The sequence below is a fragment of the Malaclemys terrapin genome, chromosome 9, assembly GCF_027887155.1.
Source record: "Malaclemys terrapin pileata isolate rMalTer1 chromosome 9, rMalTer1.hap1, whole genome shotgun sequence".
Classification (NCBI taxonomy): Eukaryota; Metazoa; Chordata; order Testudines; family Emydidae; genus Malaclemys; species Malaclemys terrapin.
This window is the reverse complement of record NC_071513.1, coordinates 101948967-101973056: the sequence shown is the minus strand read 5'-3', so window position 1 is coordinate 101973056 and position 24090 is coordinate 101948967. Positions and strand designations below refer to the sequence as shown.

General features: G+C 47.5%; 1 protein-coding gene across 11 annotated transcripts in view; it reads right to left on the bottom strand.

Moving 5' to 3' along the window:
• Positions 1-24090, bottom strand: part of LPP (LIM domain containing preferred translocation partner in lipoma) — a 433528-nt gene that overhangs the window by 382422 nt on the left and 27016 nt on the right. For 5 of the 11 annotated variants that reach the window (XM_054039565.1, XM_054039564.1, XM_054039575.1 and 2 more), the window contains exon 2: positions 18602-18716. The exons of 3 other annotated variants lie outside the window; for them this stretch is intronic. The gene's annotated coding sequence lies outside the window, so the exon portion shown is untranslated. Of the gene's footprint in view, positions 1-12774; positions 12859-13031; positions 13178-18601; positions 18717-24090 lie in introns of those variants that run through there. 3 more of the 11 variants (XM_054039568.1, XM_054039567.1, XM_054039569.1) reach the window with 2 other exon arrangements.

Here is a 24090-nt window from a genome sequence, read left to right as displayed (position 1 = left end):
ACAGACTTTTAGAGGGAGGAAAAAAAGATGTGTCTCTTTTCTCTCCTTTCTTTAATGTTGTTTCTGTCATCCAGGGTTGGGCAAGAATCTGATTCTATTGCTGTCAGTTTTGCTGGAAACGATTGCTTGTATCAGCTCCATGGGGTTGATGTGAACATTATTCAAGGCTACAAGGACAATGATTCAGAGACAAATAACCACCGACTTACGTGTTTTCGTAGGGCAAATTAACACACCCTTGGTCTCAAGGCTGAGGGGTTTCAACCAACTCTGTGTTTTTACTAGGGGAAGGAAGACATCTCCTGGCAAGATGGGATTGTTCAAACACGTCAGCATTTGTGGACACAAATTCCAGCACTCACGAGCGACAAGAGAATGTCTCTGAGACGGAGTAAATGCATTTCAGGAAGAAACGTCTCTGTGTCAAGCTTTCAAGGGGTTTTAAAACTACAATGAGTTCAAAACAGTTACTTTAAAAGTTATGAAAAAATGACCTTGAGAAAAGAAGAATTTTCTGAGGTGTGGAAATAAGCCAACATAAACCTGCTATGAACCTGGCCCTATGTAGATAAGGTATATGTATTTAAGGGTACACGACACTCCAGGACAATTCTCATCACAAACATATGAATGTGTATTTTAACATATAAATATATGCATACGAACACAAGAAAACCCACCAATGGTCCACCTAGCCCAGTATCCTCTCTCCAACGTGGCCAATACCAGAGCTTCAGGAGGCGTGTACAGAACAGTACAATGGGTGTGATCCACACCTGTCTTCCCCTCCCAGCTTCCGGCAGTCAGAGGTTTAGAGTCCCCCCGAGCACGGGGTTGCACCCTTGACCATCTTTGCTAGTAACCATTCATGGACCTATCCTCCATTAATTTATGCAAACACATACATGCGCATCCCTATTATATTATGATGCTGGCGCAAATGTTTTATGGGCCTGGCCATATTATTCACAAGTTGCAAAGCACTGCTCATCCCAGTAAAACGTTTGCCCCCCCATGACATCAACTCCCATTTTATGCCACATATCCCATTTCAGAAATGTTTTACAGGCTAGTTTTGAACATTTTTATTACTAATCTGCTTCATAGCCCGCCCCCACTGGAGGCTCTGAACGCCACATTTCCCTCCCATTGCCTCCCACTCAGAAACAAATGTATGCACACACATCCCCCCAACACCGAAGGCCAAACAACAGTCCACCGAAGTCAGGGTAACGCCATGTCTGACTTTGGCCTCACTGCACAACAGGTGAAACCATCCACCTACGCGTTTACTATACCCGCCTCTGAATATGCACATCCATGAACTGTGAGCAGAGTTCAGCAAGCAAGTGCCCATTTGCACACACAAGTGCAGGGGCTGGTACCTTCTCTGAAAATGCCATCCTCAGCAAGACGGCTCTCAGTACAGATACTTAAGCAGGAGATCATTAAAGATGCGGACTACAGAGTCACTAGAACTTTTTCCACAGGAGCTGATTACCTATCCGTTAAATACAGCTCTGTTCCAATAGCGAAAATGGAAGTTAATTATCTACACATAGGGTTGCCAACTTTTACCACTTAAAAAAAAAACGAAGCCACTTTTGGGCTTCTCTCTTTTTCTCTCCCGTCTATATTTGCTTGGTAAACAGTCCTTGTGTGCTTTGGATCCAATAAAGTTCAGTTCCTGCTTCATCAGCTTAGAAACAACCAAATTTGGCAACTCTGGGCCCCTCTGAGGTCATCAATCCTTCCTCGCAAACCTAGCGGTCATCAGAGTGATCTCTTCCTTAGCCTGGCTTAATGACAGTATCTGAGGCCTTCTTTGCCCCTTGTGTGCGAATAATAGTCAGTCAGTCAAGCTCACCACAGAAATATTTCTTGTAGTAATCATAGGAAGTAGGATTTGTCATGGCAGTTCAGAATGCTGGTCTTATCAAGTACTTTGTCTCTGGCTCAACTCAATGCCTCATGGCTCAAATGAAGATCAAATAACTATACATCATATTCAATGTGCAAGGCAGCACATGGGGTAAATTTCCCTCCTGACCCTGGGAGATGAGCAACTGACACCAAGAAGCATGACTTTCGGTGGGTAAAACTAAAGCAAGGCCCGAAACAAGCATGACGAGCTTTAGTCTGTCGTTTGATAGGTTTTCATCTATTCTTTGTATCACAGAAGGCAAGAGGGAACCGTGATCATGGGGCAGGCAATTTGCTGAAGTTCAGGCGTCCATAGATGTGGTTGGGTAGCTGCAATCCCAATGCACCCAGCAAAAGCTGCCAAAGCCTTCGTGTTACATGCAGAAGGCGGATACATTTCAGGGGCTGACCAGACTGATAAGGCCTCTAAAATCAGAGTAAATGAAAGTCACAGAAAGATCAATGAGAAGAGGTACGGTCCAGGGGCTCTGCACTGCTGGAGGTTCTGTACCACACATTTCTCTTCCATCCCCTCCCATTCAGAAAGAGAAAGACATGCATAAACCTGCAGCAGTTACAGGCAGGCCTCAGACTTATGACACAATTGATTCCTGAAAATTGCGTTAAGTCAAGTCATAATACTGTAACTCGGAACCACAATCCACTCCAGTGCGGGACCGAGTGTCGTAAAGTCGAAACCAATGGCCGTAAGTCGAATCAGGGTGTCAATTCAGAAACGTCTTAAGTCAAACATCGTAAAGTTGAGGACTCCCTGTATATCTAGTTCTTTCTCACCAGCCTGGGGCTCAGGAGAGCTGGGTTCAGTTCCTAGCTCTGACACCGACTTCCTGTGTGACCTTGGGCAAGTCACTTGCTCTCTCCACACCTCAGTTCCCCACCGAGCAAATGGGATAATAGCACGTCCCCACCTCAGAGAGGTGTTATGAGGAAAAACACAGATACCAAGGGTATCAGGGGCCCTAAGACAGAACTAAAATATTCATCTCAACACAGTCAGCCGGGAAGACAGACACTGAGGCTGCACAGCGAGATTGCGCAGCCAAGTAGCTGCAAAGGATTACGAGTGACCGTGTCTCTGAGAGGTGGCTGGAAAGCGCTCCAGGACGCTTTCAACCATCTCCAGATCTGGACATGGCTCCTCCAGCCAGGCAAGGCTGCGGCGTGCGCCGAGCTAGGCACAGTCTCCCGACTGCCACACGGGGGCCTCTTCACGGACTCCTCCCAGACATCCTCCGTGCTGCATCTCCGACAGCCCAGGCCCAAGGCTGGCACCTGACAGCAGGGAGACACTTTCCTGGGCCAGCCACACGCACCCACCCAAGTGCCACCCTACTCCTATTAAAAGCAGCTTCTGTTGCACACCACACCAAGAAAGAGGGCCTTCCGACTGCAGCGTGCTGAATACGTTCGCTCAGTTTTGGAAATGACTCATCTCCTCATCCTCCCCTCCCCCTCAAAAAAAATATTGCAGACCAAAAGAAAGGAGTCGAGATAATTGTCAATTTAAGATGTTTTAAACTCAGTTGCTACTAAGTTATTATGAAGCTGCGCTCTTCAGTACATACTTAACATTTCACTCTTTCCTCAGAGTCCGAGCCCTCTCCCAGCCCAGTCGTCATTTTTGCTGCTATTCTCGGAGCTCTCCTTTCCCCTCTCGCTCCCTGCCCAGCCTCTCAATCTTCTTTCCTTACACTGCCTTTCCTCGCTTTCCACTGCCAGCATCCAACCTCCATCCATTTCTCCTAAGGCTCCGCCGCCTACAAATCCCTCGCCACAGAAGTCCCTTTTTCCAGCAACCCACCTTATCTTGCTTTCCTCTCCGGCAGTCCACCCACACCCTCCCTCACCTGGGCCCCCTCTAGCTGCGATTGCAAACTCTCCGAGACAAGGGCCTTCCTCTGTTTGTAAAGTGCCATATAAATTTACAAGGCTGTGTAAATGATAAATAAATAATATCAGCATTCCAAGATAGCTCTGCATGTGCTGGCAACATTAAGCCCACTTTATGTTTGCTTTCTCTCCGCAGCATGCTAATCTAAAGCTGGTTACCGCAAGACTATTTCTCTTTATCTCTTATCTCCTGGACTATTACTTAAATTTATCAACATTCTTCACAAATGGCTGAGAAGGGGAGGTGAATGAAGTAAGAGCTTTACCAATATTGCTAACCCACAACCTCAAACCATGAGACCCACAGAAGCTTGTGTGAGCAGCACACGTATCCACAGCTAGAAAAGACTAGACTGTGTTATTTTCAACCTCCACCTCATACCCCATTTTCACTCAGTTTTCATTAAGATTTTGGGATAGCAAATACACAAGGCCAGATCCTGAGCCGGTGTAAGTCGGGGTAGCTCCACTGAACCCCACATTGATTTCCACCAACTGAGAATCAGGCCCACAAATCTTACTATTTGAAACCTGGCTTTGGATTTTTTGGCGTGTGTCGGAATGAGAAGATGAAAACGGAAAGGTTGTGTGTACAACACTGGCCCCAGGGTGAACGGTAGAGCCAAACTCCCACGAAAAACCCAGGAGCCTGAAGCAAAAGTCACTTTGGAAGATGAACATCAATCCCTCGCTCAGCACTGAGTCGACGAAAATAACTGGCTGGCTACTTTGGCACCGAAAGTCTCCGAATGATGAAACAGTCACCCGGCAGGATTAGCGTTCCTTGAGATACTTGGTCAAGAGGCTACTAAGGGTAAGAGTGTCACAAGACAGCTGACAGAGTTCATATAATCAGCTGGTTCCTTATCTTAAAAGAAGATACTCCAGGCTTAGGGTTATGTTACAGCAACTCCCTGGCCTCCTCCGGACCCAGTTCTTTGGACCTTAGCCCCTGCCCACTTCTCAGACATGCCCCAGCCTACAAGAACTCCAACAACTCATCCATTTCAAACTCTTCTTTCTCAAATGCCCTCTTTGCTTTGAAAATCCTTCATGGGCCTGTTCTGGACTAGCTCCAAGACTAGTCTCTGTAGCTTCAACAGCCATTCTCCTTCGCAGCTCCTGCCACCAGAAACGGCCTTCCCTACACCCTGTGTGGAGCTCTGCCTGATTCAGAGCAGGGAGTCGAACCCGGGTCTCCCACTTCCCAGGTGTAGGCCCCGACCACAGGCTCCTGGCTATTCTGGGATCCTTCTCTCTGGGGCTGTTCAGAAATTCCAACCCGCTGCTGAAGTCTTCCCGACAACAGTTTTGACAAAACCAATACGTTTCCACAACGGGTTTGTCCTGGCGCATCGAAGTTTTCCGATCAATGACATTTCGCTGAAAAAACCCCAAACAGGTCTTAGCCCTTTCATGCTGCTGCACATAGAATTAACTGATAATTAACACAGTGTTATAGATGCAGTTTGTACGTCAGCCGCCGTGAACGATAACCATGTATTGTGTTATCAGGACTCTCATCTAAACCCTTTGGGCAAAGCTGTAAAAGCCCCTGGCCACAGTCAAATTGTACACTGAGCAAGGAAGGGATTCGAGTGCACAACCTTCAGGGACATGAAAGCTCTCATTGGCATCACTGCTGCAATCAGAGGCGGTAGTAATTGCAGGCCCGCTGATTAGCAGGAAACTAGAAATCAATTCAGGGCACTCATAGACAAAGCAATCATCCAGAAAATGAAGAACACAACACAAAAAATAGCCTCCCTTCTTTCCAAGTGCACTTCCCTAAACTTCAGCATTGACCAAACCAGGAATTTTTAAGCACAAGCATTCAAAATGGAATCTGAAGATTCGCCCATCCGTTCGGTTTTCACCTGGACAGTCCAAGTGCCATTTGACAAGTCCTGATATCAGTTTTTTTCAATCTTGGGGGGAAGAGGTGGAGCAAGCACGGGGCCTGGGGGAAGGGGCAGAACAGGGGGCAGGGCCTTGGGGGTCCAGTTACCAGCCATTAGAAAGGTAGCAAGGCTAGCCCATACATTTCCACATCACAATGTCCACAGGCAAAAAGAGGCAGAGGTAGTGGTAGCTGCCTTGTACCTAGCAATCGGACTGGTCAGTGCAGTTATAATGGCCACTTTTGAAAAACGTCCCCTTCGCGCTGCTGTTTGAACTGCAAGGCGACATCTCCCTGTTCTCTAAAGATCCGAACGCCCAATGGCATGGACAAGTCTATAAGCGTCTTCCTCCAAGAGAGCAACTTACACATACGAAAGTAGAGGGGCTAGATATCAAAGGAGCTTCCATACCACAACACATGATGCAACAGGCTCATGGATTTGAAACACACTGCTCTGAAAACATTATCTTGACTCAACAACAATAGGAGACAAGTAGTCACACATTGCCCTTCTGTAGAACCTGCTCCCAATGGCAACATATTTGCAGACTCCAAGGGTACCTCGACACAGGAAAAAGAAAACAAAACAAAAAACCCTGCAGCAGCAAGTCTCAAAGCCTGGGTCAACTGACCCAGCCTCTCCATGCAGGGCTAAAAATAGCCATCTAGACATGTGGGCTCTCAGCCTCTCACCAGGTTTGAGAGCTGAGCTCCAGCCCGAACTCAAACATCTCCACAGCTGTTTTTAACCCCACAAGCTCAAGTCAGTGGACGTACCCTAGTAGTAGAGGGTCAGGCTGATAGTGCCCTGGGTTGAAGAGCTCGAAGTGCATTATGCGGGAAGTTATTAGCCCCATTTTAAAGACAGGGAAATAAGGCACAGAGTTTAAGCGATCTGAAGCACCGAGCCCCCAGAAAGCTACCGAAGTACACCGCTACCTCAATATAACGCGACCCGATATAACACGAATTCGGATACAACGCGGTAAAGCAGCACTCCGGGGGGGCGGGGCTGCGCACTCTGGTGGATCAAAGCAAGTTCGATATAATGCGGTTTCATCTATAACACGGTAAAATTTTTTGGCTCCCAAGGACAGCATTATATCGGGATAGAGGTGTATGTGGGAGTTGCAGGTGCTCCAGCCATTAGGGACTTGCCCAAAGTCACACAGCTAGTCAGGATCAACACCAGGATCAAAACATCCATTGTTATTATTACGACTATTAACTATTTGGATTGTGGTAGCGTCTAGGGACATCATCCACAGACCAGGACCCCACCGTGCTAGGCGCTGTACAAACACAGAACAGAAACCATGAGACGATGTTTCATGTTTCAGGAGTTGTAACATTCTAGAATCATCTGATACTTTTTAATAGCATTTATCCGTCCACTATCCTGATTAACACACTACATATCGCGTTACATGCTGTAAACCTGCAGGCTTCATTATACGCTGCATTAGGATAGAACATCGACTGCTTTTAAAGGCAACCTGCTTGCTTGCCCTGTGCTGAATGTTCTAGTTGGCCGGTGACCAACTCCTAGTGTAGTATATACAGTTCTGTGACTGTGTGTGTTATTCTGCAACATTATCCTATGAGTAATTGAGTACTGGGCAAGGTTACACAGCTGAAGAGATGAGAAAAAAATTCCATGACCCCTACAACGTGGCTTTTTCAAGCAGCTGAGCTTTGGGGCTACGGTTTTCAAAAGTGACTAGTGATTCTGGAGGCTTCATTTTTGCGGTGCCCAGCTTGAGACACCTGAAGGTGGCCTCGGCATTTTCTGAAAATCAGCAACCTTTAAGAGGTCCCAGGACTTGTCGACACGGAGCCGCAATGCGCCCCAGAGAGGTGTGACTTCTTAAGTGCACCAACATGATGGCTGCACATTAACTGGCCCAAACTAAAAGTGCCCTAGTGCACATTAATGTAGCACTGTAGTAAAACCTGAGGCCCCCTTAAATCACTGGTTCTTTTGAAAATATTGGTCTTTTGTTTTTAACAACAGTCGCTTTCCTGGTAAAAATACCTCCTTAAGAAGCCCTACAGAGATACACAGTTTTCTTGTGGCTCAACTTCAGCATCAGGAGTCAAGATATTTAAAGTCTATTCCTGACTCTGACACAGACCCACTGTGTGACCTCAGACATGTCACTTAACCACTATCTGCAATGCGTATTGGTACACTGGGCTGATAAATACTTTCCTGTCTTTTAGGGGTGTGGCAAGCCTGTGTTATTTGTAAATCCCTCCCGGACAGAAAGTGTCACAATTGTACATATTTCATGACTGATGATGGAAAGCTTCACCCCCAGAACAATAGACGATTCCTTCCATTTTAGCTGGAGCACCCTCACATTTCCCATGAAATCACCTTTTACTAAAGATGAGCCAATTGACTACAAGCTCTTGCTGGTAGTAAGAGTTTGGGGTTTTTCTGGTTTTTTTTAAAGGCACATGGAGTGGTACCAAAGACGAGGCCCCATTGTGAAATGACTGACGTTCCCATGCAAACAATCCATTGGCAAAGTTCAAATGCAATTGAAATGACTAGTTGTTAAAATGCTCTTCAATTTCATGGCAATTTGCCAAGGAAAAAATTACACACATAATGCACTATTTCACTGATTGTTTTCTATTTCTTAACATCCATTTCCTTCCCCCCACACACACACATCTTTTTGGTTTTAATTTCAACAGATAACAATTCTTTTTTTAGAAAAAAAAATTGCCTACACTGATGACGAGTGATTTATCTGAAGAACAAAAACTATATGGAAGGGAAGCAGCTGCCCCAGTGGACGGCTCCGCTGGAACTGGTCTTTGCGATATCTGCAGAGTAGGAACTTGACAATGCACAACCAGCCCAGAGCAAGAACCAGCTTCCTTCCTAGCACAGGGTGCCAGCTGGATGTTAAAAAAGTCTTTAAAGACTGATGAGTCTCAATATTGTGCCCCCTCTACCAAGCAGTAGCAGATTTGGGGACTTTTGCAGGTCAGGTTCCTACTGGAGGAGGAATTGGTGATGCTCAGTCTGGGTATGTTCCTAGTGCAACTTCTTCATTTACACCAGTCCTTGAACAGAGGTGGTCAAAAACGGCACACAAGCGGTTTCAGAACTCTCATCCCAAACACCAATACCTGGTTCCCAGGAAAGCAATCCAGCCCCAAGAATTGATTCTATTAGACAGATTAAGGCAGACAGTCAACTCTCCAGCTGCTTGCAACATCTCCCACAAAAGAACCAGATCACAAAGCTAACAACAATACAGCTTTTCTTCAAAGCCTGTACACTGCTCACAGCCTAAGAAAAGAAAACTTTTAAGCTTAAGTAACATCACTACCTGGTAATTATTGATATAACAATACGTTGCTGGGATCACATCATCATATACTGACAACAGGCGTCAGTGGTATTAAATACTCGCAGATTTCAGTTTGCCTTTGAGGAATCGCTGCATTAATTTTCAGTGGGAATGTAATTTTACTAGTAAGAAAATAATACTTTATAAGTAATAGCACTTTTCAGCCTAAGGTTGCAAAACTCCAGCTACCTGGATCAGAATGCACTTAACATACGGGAGAGGATTGGCTGGTGGGAATCAGGACATCTGTGGTTTATTTCCAAATTTCCCATGCTGTCTTGGCTATGTCACAGACGCCATGTGCCTGAGTCTCTACATCGAGGATAACAATACCTCTCCTGGCTCACTGGCTTGACTCAATATTTGTTAAGGATTCTGAAATCTTCAGTTACAGTGGTGCAAAGTACCATTACAAAGACACAATCCGGGACCATAACTCTGCCATCCAGCCTATGCAAGTTGATTCTCCACCCCTTTCATATCGTAATGCGCCCATCACCTTGGTACCTGGGTGTTGTCCCCTTACGTCCACCAGGAAAGTTTTAAAGGTTCCCAAGCTAGCATAGCTCAGTACATTTTTATTCTTCCTGTAGCACCTGAGTTATTACTGTGCAGTGATAACAACAGAACGCTTTTCAGTGGTTTGAGCATTGGCCTGCTAAACCCAGGGTTGAGAGTTCAATCCTTGAGGGGGCCATTTAGGGATCTGGGGCAAAAATCTGTCTGGGGATTGGTCCTGCTGTGAGCAGGGGGTTGGACTAGATGACCTTGGAAGGTCCCTTCCAACCCTGATAGTCTATGAATGCAGCATCGTCCTGTGCCTGGCGAGCCCGGGACTGTTCTATTATCACTCCACCAGGCTGCAGCATGGAGATGAAGCACAGCGTACAAGCCAATTCCCCCCCACACGCCCCGGAAGACAAAGCAAGTCCTCGGCACTCAATACATCATTTAAACCTGCTGAGCCTGCCCAGAAACGCTTCAAAACACATCTACAAGGAGCTCTGTAAGCACGCTGACGTGCAAGCCCAGAGGGCGGAGTCGTTAATCAGGCACACTCTCTGGACGGCTGGGCCCCAAGAGTTGTCCTAACTCACTAGGCTTTCCTTAATGGCTCCATGCATGGAGCTCATGCAAACCCTTGACGAGGCATCCATCGTAGAGCCTGATGACCATCAGTGATGACAGGGTTCGCCTGGTGTCTTGAAAGGTGGGCTGGACTGACTGCTCTGGGAGGCGGCAGTCCTCTGGTTATCCACCCACCTGGGACAGCATGGACAGTGGCAGTATCAGCTGCTCCCAGGTGCTGCCTTGCTCAACAGGTCTGAGCCCAGACATGGAAAAAGGTCAACTGCGAAGTGAGAGGGGCGATCAGCCTCCATGGACCAGTTAACCCTCATGCCCGCCCAGCGTGCACCCTCATGGTATTGAGATGCAGCAAGTCATCCACCGCGAGATGGAGCAGCGTATAAAAACGTCACACCATCTTTGTGCTCATACAGCTGGCAAAAGAACCTAACAACTTGGCTCTCCTGATGAAATGCCTTTTTCCTCTCTCTCTGGTATTGCCTTGGGGCCCAGGTCTAATCCAATAGCCTAGCGAGGCCTCACTGTCTTGCTCATTTTCTCTTCCGACAAGCAGTGAGGGGGGCAGGGGAGAATCAGATGAACAATGTGTCACCATTCTTGCCCTGGCACAAATCCGATCCCCCCCGCTGCCCCCCCAAAAGCCCCAGCCTCAGCATCCACTGGTTGGAGAATTTTGGGCCCACTCTTGCATGGGGTCACAACAGATTTCCAAGTGGGGACGTGAGCTTGGCTTTCCTGAGGAGTGATGCAGGCCCATGCGCGCTTGGCTGGAGGGATCTCTCCTCTTCCACCCAGAAGAATGACTGAATGACAGACGTGTTTGGCAGTGAAATGACATCATACTTTGCAGAAACCTACAAGGCTCAGGTGTGAAACACACAAAGCACAGCACACCAATGACATTGAAAGCATTCAGTCGCACTGGTGGAAAGCAGGTTTATATAAACACATACAGAGAAGGAAGGATGGTCTTTTGGTTAAGGTATTGGACTGGGATTCAGAAGCTATACAGTCTTTGGGACTATAACTTGCTCTTACTATATTGCTATAGTGGAGTGGGTTTCAACCTTTTTTCATTTGTGGACCCCTACAACAATTCAAATGGAGGTGCGGACCCCTTTGGAAATCTTAGACAGTCTGCGGACTCCCAGGGTCCGCAGACCGCGGGTTGAAAGCCACGGGTATAGTGCACAGCACAAGGGGGCACTCATTTCAGTTACGGCCTTTACGAGCTGCAGTAATATCAATGATACATTGAAAATCAACAAAGGTTTAAACGCAACTGAGATTTGCCAACTCCAAACACAGTCAATGTCTGCAAAACTGTGCCCAGCAAGTCCTTTGGCCTCTTTAACCTGATCATTCAGGGGCTGACCACCCTTTGAGTCATACCCTACTCTCGACACAAACTAAAGTAGATGCCCATTTGATGCCAAGAATGATCACGTCAGTTGTCCAGCTGAGTTAGCACCAATGCAAATCTTCCCATAATTAAAAAAAAATAAATAAATAAATAAAAAAAAGGATAATTTTTTTAAAAACCTTCATTCTAGCTCTACACTTTAAAATGGGGAAAGTATGATGAAAACAGACTAAATCCATCTATAAATTTACTAGCTGGACAAAAGATATAGATATCCATGATCACGACCAGAGATTTAAACCCCTCCCCATTCATGCCCCTCCCAAACTCAAAGATTTAGGACACTTCTCTCCATTAGAAGCGCAGGACTCACTGGCGTTCAACCCATTCAGAATCAACGTTGAAAGCTCTCCCCCTCGTCTCTGGGCAGAAAGAAATTACACTGCACATGGTGCAGAATAATGAATCCAAAAGGCAATAAGAATAGAGGGACAAATTCCAAACTCCTGGGCATGGCTTTAGATGCCACAAATAAAACAGGGAACAAAATGCTCCAGGTCTTTTTAGCGCTGACTTTCTGGATGAACTGTAGCTTCCTTTCAGGAAAGGGAGGGCTGGGGGGAAATCAGACAGCTGTAATATCGGACAGATTATATACTCACACTAAAGAGGAAAACATAAAAGAACAGGAAAAACTATACACTAAAAACTTGGGAGGAAAAAAACCTCAGCCCGTTAAAACACTTAAACTTCTTCCTGCTGCACAATAAATGTAGTTGAATATTAACTTTCACAGCAAATATACCTGCAGGTTATATAGCCCCATTAATACACGCAGTTGCTTATGAGACCGAAATTGCACATAAGCTGTGTTTTACCTGCTGAATGCTACTCTAGGCGTATACGTCTTTCACTCTACAGTTCTCTACTGTCCTGCTGCATCAACCTGCGGAACCAAAGGACTGAGGTGGAGCCTGTTTAAAGGATCTTTTCATCTACATCCAAACATTAGACCTTCAGGTAATGACAGAGCCTGGGGGCTGATTTTGAGATGGATCCACTAGGTAACGCTCATTGATGCTGGAGGTCTCTTTCTCTCTGACTCCTGCTCAACAGACCAGGTTACAGGACATAACACGCTTCACCTCCTCCCCCAACCAACCCATCTGACTAAACAAAAACCCAAGTCCCTTGCTTCTGCAATAACCACGTACTTACTGGCGTTCAGATGCTCCCCCCTAACGCGGATGGCATTAGGAACGCGATCCAGGAGCAAGAGAGCTGAAAACGGACGACAACTGGCTTCCAAAACAAGGGGAAAAGAGAGTTAAAAAAAACCTTACTCCAGGAATTCAAACCCTGCTTCCACCAAACCCTGAGTCACCTCCCCTCCCCTTCCAATAGACCAGTGCGATGGGTAAACATTTCCAAATATGGAGATCAAGACTCCAAAGGATGACAAAAAAATCACCCTTCTCTCCCTAGCTTTGCCACTTGGACGACTTGCCCATCTTGAGACAGAATTCTGCGTGGTGTGTGAATTATTAACTCCACGGAATGCGCACCACGCTGCATGCCCCACTAGCATTGCAGTTCTTGGGTCTGCACTTGGGAAGCTCCCGGCTCGAAGTGCAACATGCTGAGTGGATTTAATTCCCTTTGCAACGGTGTACTGGGGAGAAAGCAACCAATCGACGAGGGACAGGTCAGCAGCATTTTCGCTGGCATATTGCTACGAACATTATCGGCCTTTGCTGGTGCCACGCCTCCTCCCTGGAAGAGACTGTATCAGCAAAAGATGCACCACACCGTGGGTAGGCAGCCCAGCGTCCCCTACATCACCGATGGCTGCAGTGCCTTGTGGGACTTCACTGCAGGGTACTGTGGGATATCAACACTCCTCTTGGGGAATTGTGGGAGCTTGGGGTCAAGTTCCCACAATTTGCAGGAGGCCAAAGCAGATCTTTTGTAGGTTTAAAAAAACCCAACATCACTTAGAGGGGACTGGGTAGATTCGGCCTCCGTGCCAAGACATCAACACACAGGCAGGTCCTTAGCAGCAGGCAGAGCAGGGCACAGCCAAAAAGCTCACCAGGGAAGAGATGAGCATGATCCAAAGCATGGGCGGTGCCAGCAGAAGAGAGAGCACAGGATAGCTGAGTGGTTTGAGCATTGGCCTGCTAAACCCAGGGTTGTGAGTTCAATCCTTAAAGGGGCCATTTAGGGATCTGGGGCAAAAAAACTGGTCCTGCTAGTGAAGGCAGGGGACTGGACTTGATGACCTTTCAAGGTCCCTTCCAGTTCTAGGAGATAGGTATATCTCCACTCCCCGGCATAGCAAACCCTCAGGGGAGCATCCCCAGACGCACACATCTCAGGCCAAAGCATTTGTTTTAGATCTCAGACCTGTGGCGGGTCCCCGAGGTGTCTCCAGGGGAAACGTGACCTAGGTTTTATTACATTTGAAAAAAACCAGAGGTCGGATATCCCCTCTCAGCAGGCTCTGCCAGTGGAACCGAAGCTGCGGGAATCCCATGTAGCGGGCTGTATAGTGGCAATGCACTACGAGGGATGGCGGAGGGAGGGTTAGAGCTGTCTGGATCAGCCAACAAGAGGGAGCATGGCTAGGCCAACGAGGACCTGGGCTGGTACAGTGCTCCTCCCACGTGGCCTCCGTGCGGCAATCCTACGGAGCCTGGCTGGATTTTAAAGCTGTCCATCCCTGGCAGAACCGCTCCGACAGTGTAAGAGGCCGGTGGGTATGAATGCTGCGGGCCCACCAGCACGAATCTCCCTTCGGGTGCAGCTGCTCCATGGCTGAAAGGGAAGCGGATCCCCACACCTGTGCCCAAGGGGGAAACCCAGACTGAAAACGTCTATAACCCTTCTGTCTGGGGAGAGAGAGAACCTCCCACCTGGAGCTAACGGCTGCAGTCAGCAGCTTGACTGAACATACAGAATTTGAGGAATGTACAGTTCAGACCATTTCCAACAGGAACGGACTGTAGAGCTGATGTTACCATCGGGTTTTTTTTGTTTTTTTAAACAAGATGCTGTCAGATTTCTAGGCACTGAACTCCAAAGCTGGGTTTGCCCATGTACGGCCAATCAACTTTAAAAAGTGATATTTTTTAATACAGCATTTGGTTTTAACCAAAACATAGTGATCAATGGCTCCATTAGTGATCAATGGCTCCATGTCTAGTTGGCAGCCGGTTTCAAGCGGAGTGCCCCAAGGGTCGGTCCTGGGGCCGGTTTTGTTTAATATCTTTATTAATGATCTGGAGGATGGCGTGGACTGCACTCTCAGCAAGTTTGCAGATGACACTAAACTAGGAGGCGTGGTAGATACACTAGAGGGTAGGGATCGGATACAGAGGGACCTAGACAAATTAGAGGATTGGGCCAAAAAAAACCTGATGAGGTTCAACAAGGACAAGTGCAGAGTCCTGCACTTAGGACGGAAGAATCCCATGCACTGCTACAGACTAGGGACCGAATGGCTAGGTAGCAGTTCTGCAGAAAAGGACCTAGGGGTTACAGTGGACGAGAAGCTGGATATGAGTCAACAGTGTGCTCTTGTTGCCAAGAAGGCTAACGGCCTTTTGGGCTGTATAAGTAGGGACATGGCCAGCAGATCGAGGGACGTGATCGTTCCCCTTTATTCGACATTGGTGAGGCCTCATCTGGAATACTGTGTCCAGTTTTGGGCCCCACACTACAAGAAGGATGTGGAAAAATTGGAAAGAGTCCAGCGGAGGGCAACAAAAATGATTAGGGGTCTGGAGCACATGACTTATGAGGAGAGGCTGAGGGAACTGGGATTGTTTAGTCTCCAGAAGAGAAGAATGAGGGGGGATTTGATAGCAGCCTTCAACTACCTGAAGGGGGGTTCCAAAGAGGATGGAGCTCGGCTGTTCTCAGTGGTGGCAGATGACAGAACAAGGAGCAATGGTCTCAAGTTGCAGTGGGGGAGGTCCAGGTTGGATATCAGGAAAAACTATTTCACTAGGAGGGTGGTGAAACACTGGAATGCGTTACCTAGGGAGGTGGTGGAGTCTCCTTCCTTGGAGGTTTTTAAGGCCCGGCTTGACAAAGCCCTGGCTGGGATGATTTAGCTGGGAATTGGTCCTGCTTTGAGCAGGGGGTTGGACTAGATGACCTCTTGAGGTCCCTTCCAACTCTGATATTCTATGATTCTATGATCACCAAGGGTTCTGGAGGGGCATTAAGGGATCCGGGGGCCAAGACAGAGTGGAAAGATGGTCCAGTGGTTACAGAGCTAGACTAGGACCTGAGAACCCCAGGTTCAATTCCTTGCTCTACCACAGATTTCCAGTATGGTCTTGGGCAAGTCACTTAGCCTCTCTGTGCCTCAGTTCCCCGTCTGTACAATGGAGATAATAGCAATGCCCTATCACACAGGGTGTCGTGAGGATATACATCTGAACTGCTAAGATACTGCAGTGATGGGGGCCAAATAAATACCTAAGATAGGCAGTGAAGGGCACCAAGGCCTCCAGGGATCAAGGTTATGATAGTTCTGATGTCATGGGAGATGGAGAACATGAGCTCCTTTGCTCTGGAGAAACCAGACTTCTCTTCCCTGTTAGTAAGAGAATCAAATATAGCTTAATGCCCCTTCCCACTGCACAAAAAGCTTGACGAGGCAGAATGCACACACAAAACAGAGATGCACACAAACACACACCCCTCTTTAAATGTAAGGAGACTTAACATGAGCAACCATTAATTCAAAGGGCAGTGAACGGAATGCACGACAGCACTTTGTTGTCAGCCGGAAGCTGGGACAGGTTGCTGGTTTAGGTCTTTCCTGGGAGGTGGCTGTTGAATTACTTTTTTAAAACCCAATGACGACACTCAGAGGTGCCAGCTGCACTTGTCTTTGACGTGGGAGCCAGGCGCCTTCCTAATGCACCAGTGCCGTATGTGGTAGTCTATACCATCCGATTCAAGGGCTCACCCCCTGGTATCAGGGGGAGCAGGCTCTCTGCCCTTGGGGTGATGAAGACCACATCAGTGCCTGGATAGATTTTGTAAAACCGCCTGCCCAAGGAATGCAGAGCAAGACACCAGGAAGCACAAGAAATGGGCAGCAGAAGCCTCGGAGCGCCAAGCACAGAGAGCAGCGAGGAGGGTGTTAGAAAAGCTGTCACAGGATCCTCTGTGGATCAGGACTCAGAGCACAAATAGGCTGAGGTCCCCAGGAAAAGAGTCGGCAACATTTAACGAGCACCACGTGCCATCACTCTGCCTGCGTCTGCCGAGAGGAGAAATATCAGCTTGAGAGAGAAATCACCCACCTGCCCTACCAACCATGAGAGGAACGCAGGCTGCAGCGAGTGGGGGGCTAAGGCAAGGAACCCCGGAGGCTCGCGGGCTGTTAACGCGCCCGTCTGATTTACACAGGGGCTGGCAGGACATGATTTACAGCCACTTGGCCCGCAGCATGCGATCAATGGGTCCGTGACCTTACAGGGAAGGGCTGGACTTTCAACCAGAGATAATGTATCAAGAGAAAAACGGGCTGAGAGCCGGGGACCGAACCCATCCTGGTCAAGTTAATGATCCGGGCTGGCAGGCAAGATTAAACGATGCCAATTCGATTGGAATAAAGTGCTCATCTCCCCTGAAAGAGTGAACCACATAAACAACCAGTATGGCGCCTTGAGAGCACTTGCAAAGCATCGCATTACATGCAGATAAGTGCACCGTCCTTTTATGACATGAGCATATTAGACACCAAAATGCCCCCAGGGCCTATTCACCATCCACACTTTCCTGGGCAGCTCTGAGGATCTCCCCCTATTTTCCTTGCTCCAATTTTACCTGACTCTTTTCATTACCACGTGGCCTATTTAGCCTGACAGCTCTTCTGTCTTCAAGGAAGACTGCAAGGCATCTAAGCACACCGGGGAGAAATTCTGCCCAGACAGAGATCACTGACATACAACGCAAACTGCTCCTTCCCTGCACACACCCAGTCTGTGCTGGCCTGGGAAGCAAAAGCCCGGGGACTGAAAAGAAAAAAAATCCACCCCCAGCCCCTGCACGGCAGTACAGATCACTAACAGTAAGTCACTGGGTCAGGCCACGACCAATTTCACCTAAATGACATTACGTAACCAGCATCCCTCAGTACATTTGATTCATAACCGTCTCCACAGACACAGCGCACCAGCGGCAACACCCGCACACCACTGGGGGCTTCGGCAGTGTCACGGGGAGATGCAGGGCGAACGCCAGGCCCTCATGCAGAAAGCGAGGATCTGGTGCATTTCAAAAGCAGCTGTCAGATTTGCAGACTGAAACTATGCGCTGTCGAATGTGCTAACGCAAAGGTGTGCGACTGCTCCCATTTGCAGTCAAAGGCAAATACTGGGTCACAAAGAAGTAATACAGACAGAAGTCACAGAAAAGCAGAAGCTGGCTTTGATCATCTTGGCCAGAAGCATTTCCCTAGGAGGCCGCATCGTAGCTCTGAAATGGCTCCATATTCAGAGAGCACATGTGTGCATGCATACAAATACTTTACACACACGCAAACACAGATGATATATGATGCATATGTGCGCACGCATGATAAACTTTATATACCACACGCATCACTGTGTACTGCACATACATGTTTCATCTATATCCACACTGCTACATTTTCTGTATTTACATATACACCGCACACACACATATATCACGGACACATCTGGTATCAGCCCTCAGCACACCCACTTCAGCGAGCACAATAGAAGCTCTAAAATTCTACTCAGCCCAGGGTTCTGAACACGAATAACTTTTCAGAGGTTCTGAGCACCTGCTCCCCCACCACAGAAAGCACCGAGTGCCAGGGCATTCAGCACTGCAAAAAGTTAGTGCCTGTGTCTCAAAACTTCAATGAGCCTCCTCTCTCCATTAAGTGACTGATTCCTTATGAAAAATCACAAACAAGGGTCTAGAGTTGGAAGTCCTGGGGAGAAACCAGCACCGAATTGCCCGGGTTGCACAAGAAATAGGTCTACGTACCAGTTCTGACGCTGAACACTCCTGGATGACTGCAGAAAGGCACTTTAAAGATATTCAGGGTTTCTTCCTTCCGAAGCCTCTTCCTGAGTCACAACTCTGGATTTCTTTCCCAGCCCTGGAAAGAGACACCAAAGCTTGCAGTTTAAACCACACTACTTCTGGGACGTTTCGCACATTTCCCTTGTACTGCAAAATCAGATGGAGGTTTAGTATGTGGATTCCACCGTCTGTACGTCGTGAACGGGATTACAGCTAGTGCCAGCCAGGACAGTGAGTGAAGCAGACTTTCGAGGCTAACAAAGCATGCTAACTTCTGAGAAGAGGGGGAGGAAAAGGAGACAAAAATGATGTCGGGGGGGGGGAGGAGGGGTGAATATGATCAGCTGGCAAGCGTATCTGGGCTGCTCTGTTGCTGTTAAACCCCACCTTATCCATTTAGGGGGCCGGATGTGATCCTCAACCCCAACATTTTCCACGGTCAGAGTAATACACACACGGAAATACTTTTAGTGCACTTTGGGGACCAATACGGTTGATCATCCACAGGAGTAAAGTAAGGACACCAGCGGAGAAGCTTTTATCAGCCTTTCCCTTTCCTCCTCGGCTGGATCCACATCCCAGGTCCTCTTGCTACGGGTCCGCAGCTCCAAAGTGAACCTGACTCAATTCCTGTACATTTCACTTTGCTGCCCTGCTAGTAGAAGCCCTGAAAACTCACGATGGTGTCAGTTTCACCCTTGCATCAAATGTAAGCGGAGTTGTTCTTTAGCAGTCAGAGCAGGGCACTGGGAGTCAGGAGTCCTTTTTCTAATCTTGGCTTTGCCACTCCAAGTGTGGCCAACCCCCATGACCGACGTGTTGGCGTGTGGTACGCTGAGACACACCACTAGCGTTCCTCGGGCTGCATAGTTTCCATTTGTGGCTGTGATGCTAGAACCACTCAGCTGAGGCTTGCAATTCTCTCACCTGTGCTACGTACGAGGAAACCTTTTTCTATCACAAGTAGTAAAACCCCAGTGGTTACATCTAGACCGTTTGCAGTAATGCAAGAGGAAGGCACCTCTTTCCCACAAACAGGACACCTCTTCCGTTGCTTCCACAGCAGGACTGTCAAGGGTACAGATTCCAAAGGGAGGATAATTTCCTTCCCCTCCCATTTGCAAACTATCCTTGTTAAGAGTAGTTTGTTTCTGCACCGATAGCCTAATGCTACAATGCTGACATCAAGGGGTGTATTTTGCCACTGGTTTCAATAGGAGCAGACCCCCTAGTGTGGAAAAGTCGTTAATGTGCATTGGACGCAGTCCTGCAATGGACTGAGCACTCTTCCCTGATCCACCCAGAGCACTTAGGCATGTGCTCAACTTTAAGCACCGTGAGTAGTACCACTGAAGTCAATGGGACTATTCACGTGCTTAAAACTATACGCACTGATGAGGCCTCAGCAGGACTGCTGTGTCCAATTCCGGGCACCACGCTCCAGGAATGATATGGACAAACGAGAAAGTCATGAGGAGAGCCACGAAAATGAGGAAAGGTCTAGAAAACATGACCTATGAGGTGAGATTGAAAAAAAATGGGTTTGTTTAGTCTGGAGAAGAGAAGACTGAGGGGGGGCATGATAACAGGCTTCAAGTACATAAAAGGCTGTTACAAAGAGGAGGGTGATAAATTGTTCTCCTTAACCACAGAGGACAGGACAAGAAGCAGTGGGCTTAAATTGCAGCAAGATAGATTTAGGTTGGACATTAGGCAAAACTTCCTAACTGTCAGGGTGGTTAAGCCCTGGAACAAATTACCCAGGGAGGTTGCAGAACGCCATCGTATGAGATTTTTAAGAGCACGTTAGACGAACACCTGCCAGGGATGGTCTAGATCTAGATAATACTTGGTCCTGCCTCAATACAGGGGACTGGATTAGATGACCTATCAAGGTCCCTTCCAGCCCTACATTTCTACGGTTCTTTGTGCTTTGCTGCACTGGGTCCAAGCACTCAGCACCTTTCAAGATCAAAGCTAGTATGCTCTCCCTGTGACTCAGCCCAGCACTGACGCATCTCAGGATCTGACTCATGGTCAGGAACAGGAGACATCAGAGTTATCAGTCTTCCTACTGCTTACTGCAGGCGTCCCCAGACCTATAACTTAAAACAGGCAGGGCCAAGCCACAGACAGACTACACTAGCCTAAAATGCAGCCCATTACTGGCCTCTTCAACTTATTGCACGGTATAGACGAAGATGAAAAATTGCAGACTGTTGTTGCGGATGAACTCAGCCAACGGGCAAATTCTCTCCATCCATCAAAGAGGAGACAAGTACAAGCAAATATTAGGGTTGTGTGTGTTTACATTTCATGTAAAACTGATGTAGAGTTATACTCAATTTAGGTGCTGCCCATCGGCTCCTGGCAAGATGCCCTGAGATCTTATCTGCAACGGGGAAATCTACAGAACATTCCCCACTCGTTCTAATATTGGTTTAGCTGAGCCAGCATTAATGCCAGCGGGAGCCCAGCCGTAGACAACGCTCCTGTGACCAGACCTGGTTTTAAAACAGTTCCCATCAGACTTTGCGTGCAGCAGATTTAACTAAAACGTTTTTTAAATGTTACCACTGCGTCCCACGTGTTTAGTCAACTGGGAGTCGGCTGTTTATTCACTCATTCTGGGTTTGTGCCACGGGACAGTCTCCTGGCCTCAGACCTCTTGTCTGGGGTGTTGTTTGCCACAGCCCATCTTCCTTTTTTTTGGGGGGCGCCCAACATAACAAACCTGATGACTGGTGCTCCAGATTTTCTGAAAATAAAACCCCTTTGTCTCGTGTGTTGGACACTCAAAATTGGAGGCACCCACAATCACTAAATCTCAGCCATTAAAGTGGCAATTGTCAAAACTATTTTATGATGTAGCAGCCTTTTAAAAAAACAAATCTCATTCACTCTTCTGTTAATTCACAACATTTATCCATTCTAAGGCCTGGTCTACAGTTGAAAGCCTTACTGGGGTCACTATTTTGGTTAGGGGGTGTGATTTATTTTTTTAAACTGAAATAGTGATGCCAGTAAAAGTCCTGATGTAGACACAGTTACACTGGTATGAAGATGCCTTATACCAATGTAGCTTACTCCCCTTCCGGTAAAGAATAGCGGTACTGCTGTAACCACGTCTGCGCTAGAGGGACTGTACCGCCTTTAGCTACACCGATACAGTTAAAATGATGTGTAGACAAGCTCTCAACGAGTTAGTTATCAGTGTGAATTAACAAGGGTCTGTTGGTGTATGATTGACAGGTGCCTAGAGAGGAGGGGGGGAATTAATTCCCCTCCCTTTGTCCCTAGACTTCAATCCACCTCAATCTGACTTTTTTGTTTGGAATGAAAAACGCTTTAAAAATCTGGAGGATTTAGGACGATACAATCTTACACTTTAACCCACGTGGTGTCCAGTGCTTGGGATTCATTGCCAAAATCTTCAAGATTAGGTTCCTAAATATAAATGGCCTAATTTTCAGAACTGCTATGTTCCTTTAGCTTCCATGGACTTGAATGACGGGTTTCAGAGTAGCAGCTGTGTTAGTCTGTATCCGCAAAAAGAACAGGAGTACTTGTGGCACCTTAGAGACTAACAAATGTATTAGAGCATAAGCTTTCGTGGGCTACAGCCCACTTCATCAGATGCGTAGAATGGAACATATCTTGAGGAGATATATATACACATACAGAGAACATGAACAGGTGGGAGTCGTCTTACCAACTCAGAGGCCAATTAAGTAAGAGGAAAAAAAACTTTTGAAGTGATGGACTTGAATGAGATTCCAGGATATTCAGCATTGCCGAAAAACCAGGCCGCTTACCTTTTGGTGCCAGAACATTGATTGCGGAGCCTATAGCAAGCAGCTCGGTTTGATATTTCAGAGCATTATGATTAGGCCTATCAGGTATGAGGGCCCAGTCTTGCCAACAATTACACATCTGGGTAACTTCATGTGTTCATGTGAACAGGGCCACTCAGTTACTCACCAAGTAACTGTTTGCAGGATTGGGTCCTTATTAAGTTTATTTGGTTTCAGTGTTTATTAGGCTCTATTATTTTATACACATTGACAATAATAATTTTTCTAAAAAGAATTCAATAAAAAAGGATCATGCAAAAAATATAACCTGGAAGTGGGGTTTTTATTGGTTTTTTTTTTTCGGATGATGATTTTCTTCTGCCAACGGCCAACCCTTGTTGGGGAGTGAATCGAGTCAAAGAGTGACAGTTACCACTCACTTGCTGCCTTCTCGGAGGGGGGGTTGCTGCAGAAAACCAGGAGGCCAGACACTCCACTGGTGCAAATCAGCACCGTTCCATTGAAGTCAATGCCAATTTACGGCAGTGGAGGAGGTAGCTCTGGATTTCCACCCGTGATGAAGTGCACACTCTCCTAATCTCTCCTGCCTAGCACCGAGCTGTTCTGATAACGATGGCTTTTAAATCAACCACAACCGGAGTGTCCATGTCAGACATGCTGGGACTCACCACCACTGTGCTCTCAGGACATCCTGTGAAAGGAAGGATGATGTCAGAGGCAGTATGGGCCAGCTGCATCAGCTCTGATGGGTAAATTTAGCTCCAGTAAGAGGAGCATCTCACCCACAGGACTTTGCATACATCAGGGCAGGAGAGCTTACCTATGTAAACCATGACCTCACCTCCATCCTTGCCCGCAGTCCTGAGCCAGCAAACCTGGCTGCAGAACCAAATTACCAAATTTTAACTTCGCCTTTACACTAAAGCTTCAGGTTTACTCCCAATGGTCATAAAATTGTCCCCTCCAAAAAGGGACCTTATAGCTTGATTGCGCAGGGCATTCCTTCAGAGCAGTGCAGAACAGACGGGCTCGGGCTGCACTGGACAAGCACTAGGATGCCCTAGCGAGCCAGGCACCCAACGGGAAGGGGCCACGCAAGGGAAAACATTCATGCCATGAGTGGCTCCTTTCTCCAGCTCCACCCTTCTGTCCCCGCAAGGAAGAAGGGCCGCAAGTTCTCCCTCCCTGCAGTTCTGCAGAGAGAGTGCGGGGCTGGGGTTCTGCAGACTGCTCCTCAAAGCACAGGGCTGCTGTCGTGAGCTGCCAGCTCGTGGGGCCCCAGTATGACGCAGGCCCCGTTGCAGATGGCATTATTTAAAACGCACACACTGCCGCTTCTGGAGGCTGGTGAGGAAAGGAGGAGAAAGGCAAGAGGGGAGGCTGAGGAGCGAGGGAAACCGAAGTGCATCATGGAGAGGCTCCTGATGAACAAACGAGTGAGCCGGAGGTTCGAAGGAAGCCACCAGAGGGGAGCAGTGAGGAAGGAAAGAGGGATCAGTCATCATGAACCTTGACAGACTAAAAATCATGGGCCTGATTCTGCACTGACCTACGGTTGCCAACAAGAGTCACGCAGGATTTACATCTGTGCGCAACTGACAGCAAAATCAGGCCCTGTATTTTTTTTTTTAACCA